Source organism: Elgaria multicarinata, chromosome 10, assembly GCF_023053635.1.
Source record: "Elgaria multicarinata webbii isolate HBS135686 ecotype San Diego chromosome 10, rElgMul1.1.pri, whole genome shotgun sequence".
NCBI lineage: Eukaryota > Metazoa > Chordata > Lepidosauria > Squamata > Anguidae > Elgaria > Elgaria multicarinata.
In genome coordinates, this window is record NC_086180.1 from 30,451,065 (window position 1) to 30,470,841 (window position 19,777).

Here is a 19,777-nt window from a genome sequence, read left to right on the forward strand (position 1 = left end):
AATTTTGTAGGTACCCAAACAAATGTGGCACTGTCCATTCATAGCATAGATGCCTGGAAGTGCAAGAAGGTGCTAAATCTGTCCTCTCTGCAAATGCTAATACATTCTTGATGCCACTTTGCCAATCATTGCTAACAGCCAACAGAGCACCAGACAAGAAAACTCTGTTTTGGTTTGTAGTGACTCATTTGAGTTATTTATTATATTAAGTGGTATATAAGTATTAATAATACATTTATATAAACTATTTTCTGCATATACAACATGAAAAAGGTGGCCTTCTCTTTCTCTCCAGTATTAATAATAATACTTATATACCACTTATAATAAATAATATTGAGTTTGTCAGAATTTCCAAGTAGGAATGGGGGAGAAATTTGTTTAGTTTGCATTTTAAAGTGAACTTTACCTAAATTTGCACTGTCAAATCATTTTGTGAACTGAAACTAATTGATACTTTTTCAAATGTTGCAGTGGGGTTCTATGAGAAAAAATACTTACAAAAATGTGTATATTAGGGGAAAGTGAACATAAAAATATATTGGCATATATTTGTGAAATAACATTTACAAATGCATTAGATTAGGAAAACTGTTTGCAAAAAACCCTGCATTTTTTTTGCAAAATGTATGTCTTAGGAGAAATTGGTACAAAAATGAGTACACATTTTTCTGCAAACTTTTTCTCAAAGTTCAAGATAAACTGAGATACTTAAAATGACAGATTCACGGATCCTTATTTTTAAGGTAAAAATACCTTCTTTTTTAAAAAGGAAAGAAGCATTTTGAAAATAATAACAACAACAACAACAGATCTCAGAAAAGCACACACCCTACAATTAGGACTTTCCCCTACTTGTCCCTGGTAGCATCTATCAAAACAATACGGGGCCCACATAGCTTATCACATGGTAGTGATTAGGAAAGGAACAGTAGGTATGCTACCTCTTCAGCCAGTCAAGAACATTCAAGACTGAATTGGGAAGAACTATTTATCACCTAGCAATTGCTTGCACCACTTTGCTGAGGCCAACACTGAGAATTTTGATCCTATATATTTAGAATATAAACTGCTGAGAGAGAGAGAGAGAGAGAGACAGAGAGAGAGAAATGGCACATAGGGGACTGTCAAATAGAATGAGGCTTCTCCAACGTCTGCCACAAAATAAAAACTAGAGGAAAATAAATTTTGGAATCACTTTTTTAAATAGAAGTGGTTTACCTATATTGCCGCTATGAAATCCATAATATTGATTGTCTAAAAATGGAGATGGTTTATTTTTTATAATTAACATAGAAGTAGTTCCAGATTATAATTTAACACATCATTAAAACTAACAGTTTTTGGAAACTTGGCATTGTTCAGGAAGTTGTTTAGTGTTCTGCAATTGTCAGTTATTGGAATGGATTTATTTTGCATACTGTTAATTTTATTAGCTTTTATTAGAAGCACAATGTTTAGCTAATTGGGTAGAGTAATTGATTTAAAATGCTTCTGATCAATCAAGCAGCTGGTTTTTTTTAAAGTTAATTATTTTAAGTTTAAAAATGTACAAAAACTATGAGTAGCACCCTTTTGGCGGGAATGTCTGTTCTAGATGATGCCTGTTGTGATGTGTGTGCTTCATCTAAAAACAAATCAAGTATGATTTCTCTTCAGAGTATTGTTTTATTCTCATGCACACTTATGCAATTTAATTGAGTAAATAATTGTTTGACTAAAATTCATGGTCAACTAAGGTTTCTTTGTGGCTTCAGCCAGAACCCCTCCACACTCTTCTATGTAGGTTGTTAGAATGGGAAACAAAAGACCATTTACATTTAAAACAGCATTTATTTAGAAATTTGTATGCCACCTTTAACAGGGGGAAACCCTCTCAAAATGGCTTCCCAAAACTGATATGAACGCAAGTCATAATAACCAACCAATAAACTTAAAAACTGAGCCAACCATTCATATAAAAACCAGATAAAACTAAAGCATACTGTTCAATAACAACACAGACCTCAACGGCCAATGAAACAATAGGAAGTATCAACACACTGGACCAGATTCTCAAGCTTTACAATGGAGCTTTAGAATGCGTGAGGATGCAATCCTATGCATGCTGAGAGAGAAAGCCCTACAACTCCCCAATATCCATTCACCCAGCCAATTACCATCATTTAAATTATTACCTAACTCATAGTAATTATTTTTGAATTAGCAACTATACATATATGTATATGCAAATTTTATGCAAATTGGCATCATCTTCAGCTCTAATTTTTGGTGATGTGTAATTGGCCACCCATATCAGGTGAAATGCTTTAAAGGGAAGAACAGTTGAACAATGGAGCCAATTATTTGTGTGTGGTGTGTGTGTGTGGCTGGAGGTCTTCAATCAAAAGCTGGACAGCCATTTGTTGGGGATGATCCCCCCACCGACCCTATGATTCTATGAAAAGCACTCATGGCCACCTTTGGTACCTGTCATTACACTGTGTAAGATGAACTGGGAGGGAGAAGATATTAGGAATATTGTTCAAAGTAAACAATGCTGCGATGCCCCATTGAAATTAATGTAAGCATTTACAATGTAAGAACTGTTCAGGTGACCTCAAGAATTGCACTTTTCTCCCCGCCGAACACACTATGTTAGAATCTGGCCTGTTGCTTTTATTACATGCCACCCAGCTAGCTAAGTATGGTAAGAAAGGCCCTGAGCGTGGCTAAGTTCTTTAAACAGTTGCCTCTAATGCAAGATTGGTTTCCAAAAATGTGTGGAGCAGTACAGTAACTTTCCAACAGATAGAACAGAAAAGGTTACAGTAGAAGATCAATCTCTGGAATGTAGAGCAACAAAGAGCAGAAATTTTAAATGTGGAACTTTATTCTTTCCACATGTAACTGTAGAAGATAGGTTTCAAGTTCCAGCTTTCTCCAGTATAAGCTGCATTCCCCCCTTTCTTATGTTGATTTTGTTACTTCTTATATATCAATTGTTCTTCATCCGCCCGCTCAACTTAAATCAGGAGGATTTATACATGAAGCAAACCATTCACAGCATTTTTCAATGCAGGATTTCAAAGTAGTACATATATATTCCAAAAGGTATCAGAGTTTGCATGACCTTTGGAAAAGAAATAAATCGTGCTCACTGTCAGATGGTCACAACCAAATATTGTGTCATTTGCTACCATCTAGAACTTAGACTTCATCGATCACGAGTGTCAAAACCTTTTCAGTCTGAGTGATGAATTCAGTGTGGGTGAAGTTCTCAGGGGCCGCATTCAAGTGAGGGAGAGCTGAGGGGTATGGCCAAAATGCTAAAAAAATACCAGCATATTTTAGCTTAAAGCTATAAAAGTTTATAATTTGGATGTGCTACTATAGTGGTCATTTGTAGGTGTTTTTTTTAATTTTTAATGCTGTACCATATGCATTACATCGCCTGCATATCAGTGCAACAAGTTAGTCAAGACTAATTTAAGACTCATTCATTTCAATGGATCTACTCTAAGTAGGACTTGAGCTGGATTTTCCCCAAAGAAGCATCAGAAGAAAGAGCTGGGCTTGAAGTTACCCATCAATAGGGCCTACCCATCAGACTGAGCATGGCCCCCAGGCCTCCTGTTCAACAGTCTTCCATACTATGGTGGGATATAATTATTTCTGTTTCAGTTATAATAATTATTTCCAAATGTCCATCTATACATATAAATTAGCATATGCAAATATTATGCAAATAAGTGTACTCTTTTTGGGAGATGCATTTCCTCTTTTTTTGGGGGGGGGGTGATTCATAAGTGGCCACCTTAGGGCTGCTATAGATATATCCTATAGTGAACTCATTCCCCACTGTGGATACTTTCATAGCCCAAATGGCGCCATCCCTGCCAAAAGAGGAAGATACCAGCAGGTTTGGAGGAACCTCAAGGTTTGTAGGAATAGAAGAAATATTTAGCAGGGGTAAAGTAGAGGGTGGAGAATATACAGAAAACAACTTAATATGAACTGAAGATACTCAGTGGGCACCGAATGTAGACTGACTTTGAGGTGGGGAAGGACCAGAAAACCAAGGGGCGAATTCTGGTTTGAACAGAAGCATTCCATGCTGCAACATTTTGTTAAAGTCCCACATTTCCTAAAACATCCACCAGGTAGGGGATAACAGGAGAACCATTGCACACGAGGGCTTTGGTGTGTGGAATGCAGCGGCTAGATCTCAGTCATAGCATTTTCACATGTGGGTTAGCAGCAAGTGAGCTCTTTGTCAGTCATGTTGGGAAAACAGACCACCTGATCCACCACCAAGTAGGGTAGAGTACATAGCTTTAGACTGGGTTTATTTAAAGTCTCTGTAAAGCTAACTAAACAAAATCAGCTTAAATCCGCATGCCCCATTTTAACTGATCTGTGAACTCGGTTGCTGTCAGATGAAATCCAGGTAATCTGCCCTAAGTGGCTTGGGGATCATGGTTTCAGCTGGCTCAAGAGAAATTGGTCATAATTCTCAGCGAGTTGTATGTCACATTCCCCATCATTTTAATAAAAGTTGGATAAATGCTGATGGCTTGCGGAGGGTTCGAATAAGGTATTGTGGGTTGTAAACACTTTTCTCTATCCTGGCTTCTACTGAGTTGGAACAGTGCTGAGAGACACAATAGGATTAAGAGAGAATGGCATTTTTCACAGTGTCTGGCTGAAAACAGATGCTCAAGGCTGTGAATAAAAGGGATATTCTGTTATTAGTACTGGCATTCATGTTTTGTTTCACAGAGGTGTGTTTTAAACTGACGGGAATAGTAAAAGAATGCTGTGCAAAACTGATGTTTTACTACCCAAGTTCTATACATTTAACACTGTGAGTGCTTTTCCCTGGAATAAGCCAGCTGAAGTGTGAATTGCTGTTCTTCTGTAAATACGCACCAGATGTGATGGAAGCAGCACGGGCCGCTTTCTCTGGAGGCCATTCGGGGTCCAGATGCAACCTCTGGCAGTACTGCTTTACAGATCAATTTCTCAAGGTCATAAAAAATAAATGTAAACATTCTTGCAAGAGTCCGTTAGCATTTGTACTGCTGCATTATGCATAGCTCTTTCCCTCTCAGGGAATGGATAAACTTTGCTAGATTCCATTAGGCGTTCCCACTTTGTGTTACTAAGAGCTGGAGAGAAAAGAGAGAGAGTTCAAAGTGGGAAATACTCTTTGTTTCATAGCCTTTCAGAGAAGATGGTCTCCAAAGGATCTTTCCAGACCATTTTGCTGATGGAGTATGATACATGACTTTCCTAAGGGTCCCATCCCCACATTACATTTAAAGCCAAGCCACATGTGTTGTGAGAGATCTGCAGTTGATTCTCCTGGCAGGTTCTTTTCAAACTTGAATACCAGGCATGGTGGCCTCCACGTTGGTTTGGTGTCCCTCTTGGCATTAGATCCCAAAGATCCCTAACACCAAAGAGATCTATAGGAGAACTTTGCAAACAGGGCAGTCTCTGCCTGCACCCTTACCATCCAAACAACATGGCACAAAAGGCAAAGGGGATAGGGAGTGAAGAGGAAAACAAGCAAACTCAGGCACCAGTTCTTAAAGTTGCATAGTAGACCAGCATGAATGGAAACAGATCAGGAAATGGAGACACCAAATGGAGCTGGTTTCTCAGCAGTGTCAGCTAAGAGAGCCCAGTTTCCCATCTCTCCCTCTGCTGCAGCCAAGTGGAATGACAGTCTTTTGAATGTTCAGGACCCAATCCAGAAGCGGCTCCATATGCTAGATCTGTGGATCAAATATTACTGTGGTGACAACACATCATGGATAACCCTTATATTCCACTCTTACCAAATTCTTTATATATCTAAAATGTGAGAGACCACTGGCCAGTCTTTTCAAGAGCTCGCTTTAGAATTTTATCTTCCTTTCACCTAATAGTTTCGTTCTCCAGTCCCAGAGATATCTTTTCTAGTCCCCTGGTATGCGTGGCCTTTCACAATTTGGTACACATTATTTTTTTAAAGAAGGGATTTGGGAAAGGAAATAAAAAGGCTTCCCCTGCATATTCACAGCCTTCTCTGTGATTAGATTAAGAAGGGGAGCCTATCTACAGTACCTGTAGATTTATTTATCAAAATAAATAAAATAACCAGTGAACAACGTTATATGGGAACATTGTGCTCAAAAAGAAAAGAAAAAAGGTGGGGTTGAACAGAAGATTCCCACTGTAGTTCTTTTATTGCTTAAAGAAAACAGAAAAACTCTAAACTCTTCCTGTGTGACATTACACCACCAGAGGGAGCAGACTCCTCTCTTTCAAGAAATGGTTGAATAATAGCACATGGCTTTAGGCTTAATTTTATATGGAACAAAGTTAAAATCAAGTCTTGAAGCATGTTAAAGACTGACACATTTATTATAGCATTTGTTAGTTTTTAAGGTGCCGCAAGAATCTGTTGTTTTTGCTACAACAGGCTAACATCAGAAAATACCAGAAAGTGTTTAACAGTCCTTTCCTTCCCTCTCCTCAGCAGGCAGAGATGACTTCTTCATAAGAGGGACTGCATTCTTTTCTGTGGATTAGCCATGTTAATCTGCTGTTGGAAAAGCAAAACAAAAGTTGTGTGGCACTTTAAAGTCTAACAGTGCAATCCTAGGCATGTCTATTCCTACAAACAAAAGAAGAGCCCCGCTGGATCAAACCAAGGGTCCATCTAGTCTAGCACACAGTAGCCAACCAGCTGTTGACCAGGGACCTGCAAGGCAAGCATGGTGAACTCAGAAGTGGAAATAGGATTGCAGGCTAAGGTTTAGAACTAGGGCTGTGCATCGCCTCAGATCCGAATCCCAAATCTGAAGCGTATCGGGGTGATTTGGACCTCTGAATCACTGATCCGAGGCAGTTTGGGGGGGTCTCTGATCGGTCCAGAGCGGATCGGACCTCTCCGAATCAATTCAGAGATTCGGATGCCATTTTAGGCCAAACCACTTCCCCCCCCCCATAGGGTTTCATTGGAAAAACACACACGCCTATAACTTTTTTTTTATTTTTTAACATAGAAAGTTGAAACTTGGCGAACTTAGAGAGGGCCTCGTGTATGTCATGTGTGTTAATTTTCAGACAGATATGTACAGCAGTTCTGTTGCTATTACCTCAAGTGGCTGTTAAAAGTATTTGCATAGGCCAAGATGTGTTTTTTTCCAGATTAACTTCACCTTCATCCCTTCTTTGTAACTGAGGAAGATAACAACTTTCAATGAACATTCCTAGAAAGCCAGAGTATATGAACAGGTAGGTTTACCATGGAGTGGCACATTCATGAGAAAGTATGATGATCATTTAGAAAAGCAGGAGGGAAATCTACTTTGAAGGAATGCCCTTCCCAGGGAGATCTGCCTGCCTTAGTCTCCAGGTTCCTCTTCCAGCAAACATTTAATCTTTAATCTGTGGCTCTGATTATTAACTTTATCCCATGGTCTTTAATGTTTTAATGTTATAATATTTTAATATTGATAGTTTATTGATGCATCAATTGTTTTGGTTGTTACTGCAATGTTCTTGGGTTGTTTTTAATTACTGTATACTGCCCCAAGGACATATGGCAGTTGGATGATATAAACATTTGATGGATGATGGACTGATAGATAACACTGCTGGTTTGAGAACTGACCTTGCAATTTATCCAACCCATGTGGTCATCTGCTGCAGACATGTGATACAGTGGAATCCATAATGGTAGATGTGAATAATTCCCTCAAATGGTCAAATACAGGGAAAAGTAGAGGGGCTGCTTTTTGAGATGATGATGATGATGGCAGGGAAAGGGGATATGCCCTTAGAATGGAAACATTGAAGGGTGAAGTAAGCATAATTAAAAGAAAAGAAAAGAAGAGCAGAGAGGATCTCCCGACAACTCCCAGGATAATTCTAGAATTCCCTGGAGCCTGAAACAAAGACCGCTTTCCATTCCCTGCTTGCCTGACGGCATACCTCCCTGGCTGGTATGATGGCTGCTTAATTATTGACACCTGCAGTACCTTAGCAACCTGGGAGGGATTCCTTTGAAGCAACAAGTGGCATTACAGCCCCTGGAAGCTCAAGTGAGTTTTCAATTAGCCAGAATGGTTCTTTGATACTAGAAACCAATTTCCCTTGAAACAGATTCGACAAGAAGCGTTGCAGAAAAGGGGGGAGGGAAAGAGCCTTTGTTTCCAAAATCATTGCATTGTCAGGAAAAGTGTCATGGCTGTACGGCATTGTTTGTGGACACAGTTTATTCCCCCTGATGCAGCCATTTCTGTTTCTGCACATGCCCTCTGAGTCCACATGGATCAAATTTAAACCTTTATTTTTGGGGCTTTTGGGATTTATGAGGAACACGAGAACTTCAAATTTGCAACTTGTAGGGCCCAACAGTTAGGATTCTGATCCGAAAGATTGATTGGGCTATGCGTAAATGGTGTTGATGCTCATTTATATGTATTCATGTATATGTATTCTCTATGAAGTTAAAGAGATGTCCTCATAGAGAGGCTAGCAGTAGAAGTTTCTTTCATGGTAGGTTCAGGCTACAAAACGAAGTGTAGCCTGAAATACGTACAGTTGCTAGAGCTGCTCTGACATATTTTTCTACATTAACTAAGCAAGGCTTCTGAAACGAATTAGGAACAGATTAAAAAATATTCATTTATCTAAAACAATGTTGGCTGTCAAATTCCCAAAGAATAATATGGCAGGGTTAGATCAAAAGACCGTATGCATTCCAATTGATTCTGGCCTCAAAGCTTTTTTTCTTTTCTTTTCTTTCTTTCTTTCTTTTTCTTTTTTCTTTTTTGTTTTTTTTTGGTTAGGGCCATCAAATTGTGGGTATTAAGATTCATTTGACAGCATTTCTTTTAACTGTACAACTTGTCCTCTTTGGTACCCTTTTGAGATCAGCCTAGAAATGATGAAGTGTTTTGTCAGAAGGGAAAGGCCGCAGTTCAGTGGTAGAACACAAGCTTTGCATGCAAAAGGGCAGAAGTTGAATCCTTTCCTTTTTAAACAGGACTGCGAAAGAGTGGAAAACCACTACAAGTCAATGAAGATAATAACAGTAGAGGCTGGTGGCTCCAATGTCAGCAGGGCAAATCTGCTCCGTGTTTCAATCAGAATGTTGTACAGGAACGTGGAGATTCACAGGGCAGTAGCTGATTCATGCTGCCAGTCATCACACACACACACACACTTCAGTATTTAATTAATTGGTTTTCTTTCTTCATTTCATTTCATTTCATTTCATTTATTGCATTTTTATACTGCCCAATAGCCGAAGCTCTCTGGGTGGTTTACAAAAATTAGAACTACAATATTTAACAATATACTAATCAACAACATCACAATAATATTCAAAAATATACTAAATACAAGTTTACAGCAAAACAACCTGATAAGAAGATAAAAAGAAAAGAAAAGAAAGCTTGGTTGGAACAGAGTTTCTCTCCTGAAGCGGCGCCTCACAACCTTCAGCTCCAGCCTTGCTTTTAAAGTCTCCAGGTGGGGGGGGGGAGCAGGTGGAATACCTCACCCTTGGTGGAACAACGTTTCTCCCCTGAAGATGTTTAGCTCAAAGTCAGGCTGTTAAGGTGGATGCAGCTATAACAAATATGAAAGGCAATCAAAGCTGGTGGCTCCAAAGTTAGTGGGGTGGTGAATCTTCTAAAGTCAGCATCTTGAATAGCTGCTTTACAGTTCTTACTTGTTCTGACTGAAACCTGGAGTGGATTCACAACCCCACTGATATCGGAGCCACCAGCCTCCACCGGATAACAGGCAGACCAATGCTCTGACTTGTTATAAAGCAGCTTCTGATGTTTTAGAGCTGAGGACCCAGTTATCGGTTCAAATATACTCAGCACCCTTTAAATATGGTCAAGGTAGGTTTTTGGAACTATCTCCTCCATGCAGATTGCTCTTATGCAAACCAACCTTCAACCCACATGTTGTGAATTCACTTCCTCAACCTGATGTCCTCATTCCATTGCAAAAAATTGGAAGCCTTGATTTGACATTGGGACTGAGTGCTGCCTTCACACAAGATCCATCTTCTTCTCTCTTCAGAAAAAAACATGCATCAGAGAGCAGCAGAGTCACCCGCCCCCCAAAAGAGGAAACACCTCAGCAGAAAAGAGGACAAAAGAGGCCACTGAGCTGCATAAAATGTGCATTTGATCATTTATATGTAGAGAAGCAAATGTAGCATACGCTAAGGCACTGCATGGCATGCAGCTATGTGTGGCACACTGGAGGTTCCAAGAGAAGAAGTTAGTGTTGCTAAGTAGCAGAAGTTCCATTATAAGAACTCAGTGTTGCTAAGCAACAGGATACATAAACAAAGATGATACATCTGGCATTGCAACATATCATTGCTGAAGCAGCCGAACTGCTTTGGGCCTATTTGGCCCAATGTCCAGCCACTCCTCCTGCCCCAGAGGTAAGTCCCATGGGTCGGCGGAACGGCAAGCAGGGGGGCAACAGCTGGGAGTGAGTGGAGGGAGCAGCTTGGACGGAGTGGGGCGAATGGATGGGAAGGGGGCACCAGAGCAACAAAGTTGCTGTATGCTGTATGCACAGGTCAAGGGCTTTGCTAGACCTACCGGGTGTTCCGTGTTTGAGGAGCGGTGAAACTGGATTTTCCCGTTCAGGTGTGACACCTCATGATCCACACCTTCTTTGGATTAGCACAGTATTGGTTGCGGAAGTTTGCTCCGGTTGTGCTGCTGGCGCCTCGAGCACGGGTTGGCAGCCACACTGGCCTGATTTCCGTGGGGTTTTTTTCCACTCGCCGCACGGTTTGCGCAAGTCCGAAAGACCGCAATTGGCGTAGATCGCTAGCGCAGCCGTCAGCGCTGCCGCCACTGCCGGCACCGGTGGTGGCGGCAGTGGCAGCTGAAGTGCTGCTGCTGCTGCTGCATACCACCCCCCTCAGGCTGGGCAGAGGGGAGCCAGTTGGCATTGGTGGATGGCTCACAGGGGGCGCGGCCAGCGAGTGCCGCTGTTGAGGGTCAACATTGATGCTGTCACTTCCTGATGGGGGTTGTGGCAGGTGTAATGTGACCCGAGGTCAGTCGTCTGCATGGGCACTCTGTGCCTACTTCTCCCATCATGCCTCTGAGTGTCGGTGGCGATGACCGCCTCTGTGCCCTCCCCCCCATCCCACGGAGCCAACCCACATCTGGACGTAGGCATGGCAGCAGCCCTCGCTTGTTGCCCTCTTCCAGCCGCGTACCCACACCAACAGGCACACAGCCCTTCATGCCTGTACCGTCCCCCTCAGTCCCCGCTGGCCTTTACATCTTCCGCGCAGCGTAAAGCACAGCCATTATTCAGCCGCTGTGCCTGCCCACCCGAGGAGTCACCAACTTCCCATTACTGTGGGATGCCCACCTTTCTGAAAAGTGACCCACGCAGAGGTTGAAGTAGAAAAAACAGGCGCACATCCCCCACCCATCCCCCACCCACCCCCAGCAGCACACCAGCCACTTTTCCGTTCCTCCGTTCCTGCGCAAACTGTCACTGTTGGAATAATAAAAGAAAGCCGCTCCGCTCCACTGCACCAGCTGCGGACTGGGCGCAAATGGCGGAGGCGGCTTGACCGAAGCCGCTGGCCACTCCCCTTAGCACGCCTTTTCCTGCCCAGTGCTGACCACGGCGGAAAGCGCAGTGACCTCACATCCTCCCACACCTCCACCTCCCGACTTCAAATTAGCGCGCCCCGGCAGGAAAAGGCGCGCTTAAACTCACTTTTAAAAAGACGGGATAAGGAAGCTTCACCACAGGATGATGACGGATCCTGGTGAACGTCATCTGGATCTGTCGACACGACTACGGTAGGTAACGCGCGCTACAGCCCTGTCTAGTAACGCCCCAAGTTAGTAATTATTATAATTTACATGGATCCATTATTAATATGGAAAACTGTGTGCTTGCCTGTTCCATATGCTGTTCAGGCACTAAATGTTGATGGGCAAGAGTTCTTATGGTTCTTTATGATCAAACCAGAACTGAACTGTGTACCTTGTGATACCCATAAGATCCACAGCACTGGCAAATACCCTAAAATGGCCAGTTAAGAGGGGAAGGCACACATAGCCCCTAGCACACATGGCCCTAGAAATTATCAAATGCTGCAATTGCAAGTATTGCTATTCAGTCATAGCAAGCAAATCATATTTTGCATGCAAGGATAGAAAATGGCAAGAACTCATAGTCAGGAGCCAGTAGTTCCAAAGTAAAAAAATCACCTTATCTGTGCAGATCTACCACAAAAACATTTTCTTGCCAATTTTTAGATTTGGATTGCCCCATAAAGTCAACTTAGCATGAAAAAAGTGGATCAAACATCTCTAGCAGTAGAAACTGTGGGAGAAATCATATCAGTTCTTGTAGGCCCAGAAACTGTCATCCATTTAGAGAGAGGAACCAGACAACAAGATTCCAAAACTAACCAAGGTGGAAGATCCAGTATAAATGGGAAAGACCAAAATTCACAACTCAGCACATAAGCCCAATGGTATAGAGCAAGATCCAGAAAATCAAATCCACCTTCTTTAATTGGAAGTTGCATCCTTTTCAAAGATAATCATAATGGAGAGAACAAAGCATTGATATATTTTTTAAGATTCCACCCCAACCCCAGGTATAGCTAAAGGGATCTGACATGTAACATAAATAATCTGAGGTATAATATTCATTTTGAGCATGTTTACCACATCCCTCAGCTTTAAAAACACCCATCTATCTAAATACTAAGAAATCTCATTGATCAGTTTATTCAAATTAATCATTTTAGAGATATAACTGGGAATACATATTGATAAGTAATAATATCAGGGCACCATCAAAATTGCCAATCTGCTAATACACTACGAGATACAGTATCTTCAATCGGCATCAGTTTGGATTTTGGCCAATTGATTGAATAACCAGACAAATTACCAAATGTATTAATCAGCTGCAACAAAGCCAGCATAGATAACAAGTTCAGAAATGAAAAAGATCATGAGGATAAACAGTGGTTTTAATTTCTAAACAGTCATGTAAAAAGCCATGAATACTACTACTCTGTCTAATGGCACAAGCCGGAGCTTGCAAACATAAATATCAAAGGAGAAAATGGACATCTCTGGCTGGTTCCTTACTCAAGTGGGAAAAAAGCTGAAAAAAGACCATTAGTCATCACTGTAGCTCTTGGCAATGAATAGAAGGTGTTCACTTGACATGTTTGTGGAAGGGAATATTCTGAGCTAATTTCAGCACGCACATTATTCAGATTTTCTTCAGCTGTACCACACACACACACACACACACACACACACACACACACACACATGCACTCTCATGTTAAAAACAAAAATCCCAGTACATGTAAAAGCAGCAGGCCAAGGAAAATGCTTCATGGTTTACCTGCAATGATTTCTTACCCAATAAATAATTCTAACAAACAACTAATGAAACAAAAAATGGGATGCTTACTTTTGAGGAAAAATGAAGGAAAGGGTCAGCTACCTGCTCTGTATGTAACGTATTGTGTAAAACATTTACAAAACATCAGAGCATGGATAGAACTGTGGAATGCATTGTGTAGAGCATGCTTGCCCTGCTATGGTCCCTTTTGTTATTATTATGGAGAAACATGGAATACTGTCATGAGCTCAGATCACAGCTTATATGACTTTCAGGACTCTGAAACACACACACATATAGAGCACTCCTCTATATGGGTGATTTAAAGCACACCCATGATTGGCCACCCATGGAAGTTTGCAGGACATTACACAACATCATTAATGCCCAGGACTTCTCCTGCAGTATCACCTGGAAATCCCGCCGTGAAATGAACCACTTTTAATGTGGTAATATCTGGAAAAAAGCAGGATCTTCTTCCACTAGATGGTACTGTCTTAGTTAAAGTGAACAGAGGGGAAGCATTCAATTCAAACCACCTGGTTGCCTTTTTTTGGTCGTGTAATGCAGTCCATAACAATCACACCAAAGACGCAGGAAGCCCCAAGTAAGCAATGCAAATTCCCCTTAATGTAGAGATGCTCAGAGTTGGGTCCAGATTTGTGCTGGATTAACTGCACTGACAGAAGTGGAGTTCTCTATCCTTCTTTTCATAGCATCCCCTCCAGACTTGTGAAAATGCTACTCAGAGAGTCAACAGATCCTGATGAATGGGGTGAACTATGAGTGTACAGAAGGGGGAATACTTCAAAATTGGGTGGAGGGTCCTTCTGCTAGAGGAGCCCCTCCTGTCACAAAAGGTTCCTTCCTCTTGGATCCACTCTGCAAGACACAAGTTGATCCAGAAATCTTTCCTTTCCTATCCATGGCCATAGCTACACCTACGGTTTATCCCTGGATTGTCCAGGGGTCAAACCTGTTCATCTAGGTGACACACAGGGTATCCAGTGCTCAGGCAGGGGTGAACCCTGGATGATCCCAGGATAAACCTTAGGTCTAGCCGTGGCCCATGTTTTTTATTAAAACCCTGCAGCTGTGCTCATTTCTGTTCTTGTACACCACTGAGGCAGTCACTGAAAGCAGCCATGAATCATCAAATAACAGCAAAATACTTTTTGATTTTGCAATGAATACATCTGACTGGCAGGATTTGCTGGCTGGAAAACAGCTATGGATAATATGTGCTCAGTGCTCTGCTAACTTATGAAAGGAACATCTTTCAGCAGAGGGCAGCACTGCCACTAATCTTTATTTATTTATCAAATAAGTTGCTTGGCTCTAGCAATTAGTCCAATTTCCTCAGTTAATGGGGTAAACATCTTTCATCCATTCATCAAACTGGTTGTTGGTGGGAATAGCTAGTGGGAGCACTGAATGGTAAAGGTCTTTCAGTGTCCCCTCCTGTTTATTTACATCAAAGTATAATGTGCCCTTTCCCTAACATTTGATACCGGGTACAATATTCATCATTGTTTTCCTTAAATACATGTTACATTTTGTATGTAGGCAATGTAATTAAAAGATACTTATTCACTGTCACTGTTTGCTAGCTTTGTAGAGCCTCCAGAGTTTTATATAATACTAAATCCTTTGGATTTCCCCTCAGTTCCCAGTTCCACCTGAACATAGAAATCATGATATGAAGTATTGGTTTTGTCATTTAAAATCCTCCATGGTTTAGGACCAGAATATTTGAACGACAGCCACTTCCCATATGTACCTACCCATACATCAATATGTGCCTGGGGAGCTCAAGGGGGCAAAGGGGTGCCCACATAACTGGGTAGTTATGGTGTAGGGGGATGTATGGTGTTGGGGGAACAACAGATGGGCTAGATTTCTTACACCTGTCCCCTCTTCTGGTTCTTCCTCCAATCAGATGGTTCTTGGCAGCCTTACCAGCTTGCCCTTGGGTTTGGTGCTGCTTCTGCTGAATGCCAGGTCGGTCCAGAACAAAATGTCCCTCATCCATGATCTGATTGTGAATGAGGGGGGTGACCTGGTATGTATCACTGAGACCTGGGTGGGGTTACTCTTGCCCAGCTTTACCTGCCTGGGTGCTAGGTGCAGCACCAGCACTGACTTGAGGGCTTCAGCTATGGTGTTACAAAAATGCAAATAATAATAATAATAATAATAATAATAATAATAATAATAATAATTTAAATGGAGCACTTCCTGTGGGCACCTCTACCATCTGAGTTGAGATGGGTGACTACCAGAGAGAGGGCTTTCTCAGTCATGGTGGCCCAGTTGTGGATGGCTCCCCCAAGATACGTTTGCCTGTTATCCACTCACCACCAATCATCAAAGGCAGGCATGGTTGGGCCCACACACCAGTAGGGGGCCACTGATGAAAAAAACCACCTAGACTTGCTCCTCCTCCTCTCTGCATCTGTCTCCATCTGTCTCTCACTTTGGCCCAGAAACTTCAGTGGTGGGAATAGGAATGACCGGTAGATGCCACTGCTCACATGCTCTCTGGTTGTCAAGTAAGCAAGAGGTAGCAATTCTTAAAAAAAAGGGTTTGAATCGGGATCAATTGTAGTTAATGATAAAATTTGCAAATGATATAATTTATAATCTAATTTATATAGAAATACAAGACATCTCACCCTAGTGGAGAAAACCAACCAGGTGACCTGTGTGTGCCTGCTCAGTCTGCTGTCCAGGTGCTAACTGTTGATGGGCAACTTCAAGGCACCCGTTTTCCCTCCTTATGGTTCTTTGGTTTTAAACTAGACTTGGACTGGACACCACTTCAAATAGATCACACCTTCAAATAGAGGTCTATCCTCTGTAAAGTAGGACACCTGGCCACCCTACGCAGTATTGGAAATCCTTTGAGGCTCACACCCCAGTAAGGAGCCCACTGTTCATCCCCAGAATCCCCTGGTCTTGCTGTTCCTCCTTGCTGTCACTGTGTGCTCATTGCTCTCCCCAAGCATGCAAACAGTAAAGAATGAGAAGGAGGGAGCAGCCTCCACTTACTTCTGAGCAATGGTTCAGATTGGGCCAAGTGGAAAAATGCAAGTGAAGGGCAGTGTTGACAGTGGCAAGGAAGAAGTAGATTGAGGGCATATAACCCAACCACCACCAAGCCCTGCCACACAAATTAAAGGTACATGTTATAGGTAATTCTTATATAAGAATACAGTAGCGTTAGGCTTATTACGAGTTATTTACTAGACTATTTTTGCTCATTTTTGCTTTATACTGTAAACTTGAGCACTGTAGATGTGTGTAAAATTTTGAAAGTTCAAAGCTTGAGCTTTATTAGCCAAACAGTACGTTTCCTCACCCTGGCTAGGAGCCTGAGGCAGTCTGGGAACTACAGCTTCCATATAGCTCTGCGCCATGCAGGGAGAAAAACACAAAGGCAAGTATGGAGGGAGGGCCTTGGGCTTTGCGGGTCAAGCCCTCCCTCAAAGCAGCTATATTGGTGGCAGGGATGGTGGTGGCAGTGAACTCTTTGAGGTGGCAGAGGAGGATGAAAAGAAGCAGCCCTAGGAAAGGCCAGTTTTTAACATGTGAGGGAACAGGAAAGGAGATGGGCTTGAGGCCCAAAAGGAAGAAGCAAGTGTCATTCAGCAGCAACAGTTGTGAAGGCCAAAACTCTTTGGTTGTGTTGAAAGGAAATAACCTCCATACAGCTTCTGGAGGACTGATAGGAACAGTATGTTTCGCCTTCGGACTACTAGTGTCAATGGTAACATGGGCTTTAGACTAGCATATAGTTTTATTATCATAATTCATATTTATGAAGAATGTGGGATTCTGTCAGTATCTTCCATGGTGTTTGCACATATGTGGCACTGAGAAACAAGATGGAGACAAATAGGCTGGAAAATACAGGGTGTTAACGTCAGCATAAGGGATCATGAGCATTTCATTGGTCTAGGTTTAACCCAAGGAGATCTATAATAGTGTTAGTGGGCACCCTTGCAAAGAAAAATAGGCCCTTACGACTTTCAAAATACTGATTAGGTCGATTCATTTCTCTATAAGTTTCTGTAGATCAGTTCTCCAAGAGAGCAGTACACTTTTAGTTTTCCAGAAATGTTTTTGCATATAACCATCCTATGAATGCACACATCCATTCCCACACAATGAAAAAAAAGCAGAGGAGGGAAGCAAATTTAGGTTTAAGAAAAGAAGACACAGAAATGTGTGCTATATTAAACCAAAAATTAACATTTTATTTAGAATATTCATATACCAAAAATAAAATAAAAAATCCTTTTGTGTAGTGAAATATCAATATTTGAAAATGATAAAATAAAGCTATTCCTAGTCATTATTTTTGTTTTAACAGAACTACGTCAATCTGAAAGTACATCCAGTTCAAGCATTAAGACACTGAAGAGCCTAAATCAACGAATGGCTTCAGAGAAAGCGGATGATTGAACAAGAACAAGAAGGCTTGTGTTTTGCTATCCAGCACTGGAAACATGTAGGGCATTGCAGGAATGACATGCTATCAGTGGCTCCATCTTTGATGTGTGGGTAGAGCGAAAGAGACTCTGTTGATGTATCAAAGAGAATAATTGTCTAACACAACCTCCCCAACCTGGTACCCTCCAGATGTGTTGGACAGCAACTCCCATAATCCCCATCCAGCATGATGGCTGGGAATTATGGGAATAGCAGTCCAACACATCTGGATGATTCCAGGTTGGGGAAGGCTGGTCTAAAGCTCAGTCCTAGAAAAGGATTTCCTGAGCACCCAGCTTAGCATGAGTGCCCATGCAGTCATCAATAAACCTGTGTTGATGTCGTCAGTTATGCTCTAGACATCAGTTAAAGTGTCTAGAGCACCAACACAGGTTGCAGTCCAACACATCTGGATCATTCCAGGTTGGGGAAGTTTGTGTTAGACAATTATCCTCTTTGATACATCAACAGTCTTGGTTGAGAAAGACTGGGAAGCAGCAAACATCACTGTAGTAATGGAAATTAATGGCAGGCGGGGAGATCATGTCATCTCCCCACTGGTCATGAAAAATATTAGCTGCTTTGGTACAAACTCTTATTTATGCCACAATAAGGACTGCTAAGGATTTTCCCCTTTCCAAAGCTGATATAAGTAAGCTGAGATAGCTGGCTTCCTTGATTTTGTTAGGTGGCATTATTTGCTGTAAAACAGCCTTCCTAAACCTGGCACCCATTAGATGTGTTGGACTACAATTCTCACCACCTCTGGACAGCATGGGCAATGGGCATGATGACTGGAGATAATAGATGTTGTCGTCTGACTCATCTGGAGGGACACCCTGTTGGGAAAGGCTGCTGTAGAAACACAACATACTACTGCTTTGACAACACAATTAACTATATACACAAAGACCTATGTAGCACCGATTTGGTCTGCCAAATAAAAGTATCCCAAAACATGGACTGGCTACCTGTAGAACTCTGAGATGGATGTAATTGTTGTGAAATTGGAAAATAAAGAATAATGAGTAGGGCATTCAACTTACTGGCCTGCTGTTTTGAGCTTTTGAAACTTAATGCTTCTGATTTATTTTATTTCTTAAGACTTCAGTTTGGTGTGCAACCCAGACATAATTAAATTTGTTGGAGGAACTGTTACTACATTTGGGGCGCATCTACACCAAGTAGGATATTCCACTATGAAAGCAGTATATAAAAGGCAGGAGCCACACTACTGCTTTATAGCGGTATTGAAGTGTAGTGACAACTGTTGGGGCCCATTGACACATACCATATACTGCTTTCATACCACTATATCCTGCGTGGTGTGGATCCTGCCTGCTTGGTGTAGATGAGCCCTTGGTGGAATTTTTAGGAACTATTGAATCCTTCCCTAACTAGATTCAGAGATCCAGTTCTACTTTCGTTTTGTCAACTGCTGACTTATGGTCCTGGGTGAAGACCCATCCCCCACCTATCAGACACATCCATCAAGTTTGAAGGATACCAGTGAGAATTGTGTTTCATATCAGCATTCAGATGTGCAGCCACATCAGCGGCATGTGGGGAAGTCAATAGCCCTTGTTAGATTGGGGCAACCATCAATATTAATAAAAAGAAAGAACAGCAAATGGGGTTGCTGCATTTATTATGTAGTTAAATTGGGGGCTATAAAAACAAGCAGCTAATTGCTTAAAAGGGGTGGCATTCAAAACTGTGAACACGTTTGGTTTTGGGTGTTAACATTGCTATGATAAACCTTTTTACTAGGGCTGGCTCAAAACGACAAGGATAATTCTAAAGCCATTTCATTCACATTAAAACATGTCATTCTGAGTCATCAGTTTTTCCACCAGATAAA

At 41.6% G+C, this 19,777-nt stretch overlaps 1 protein-coding gene across 1 annotated transcript in view; it reads right to left on the reverse strand.

The window, feature by feature from the left end:
- Positions 1-19,777, reverse strand: part of CASP6 (caspase 6) — a 459,872-nt gene that overhangs the window by 178,289 nt on the left and 261,806 nt on the right. The window lies entirely within an intron of this gene.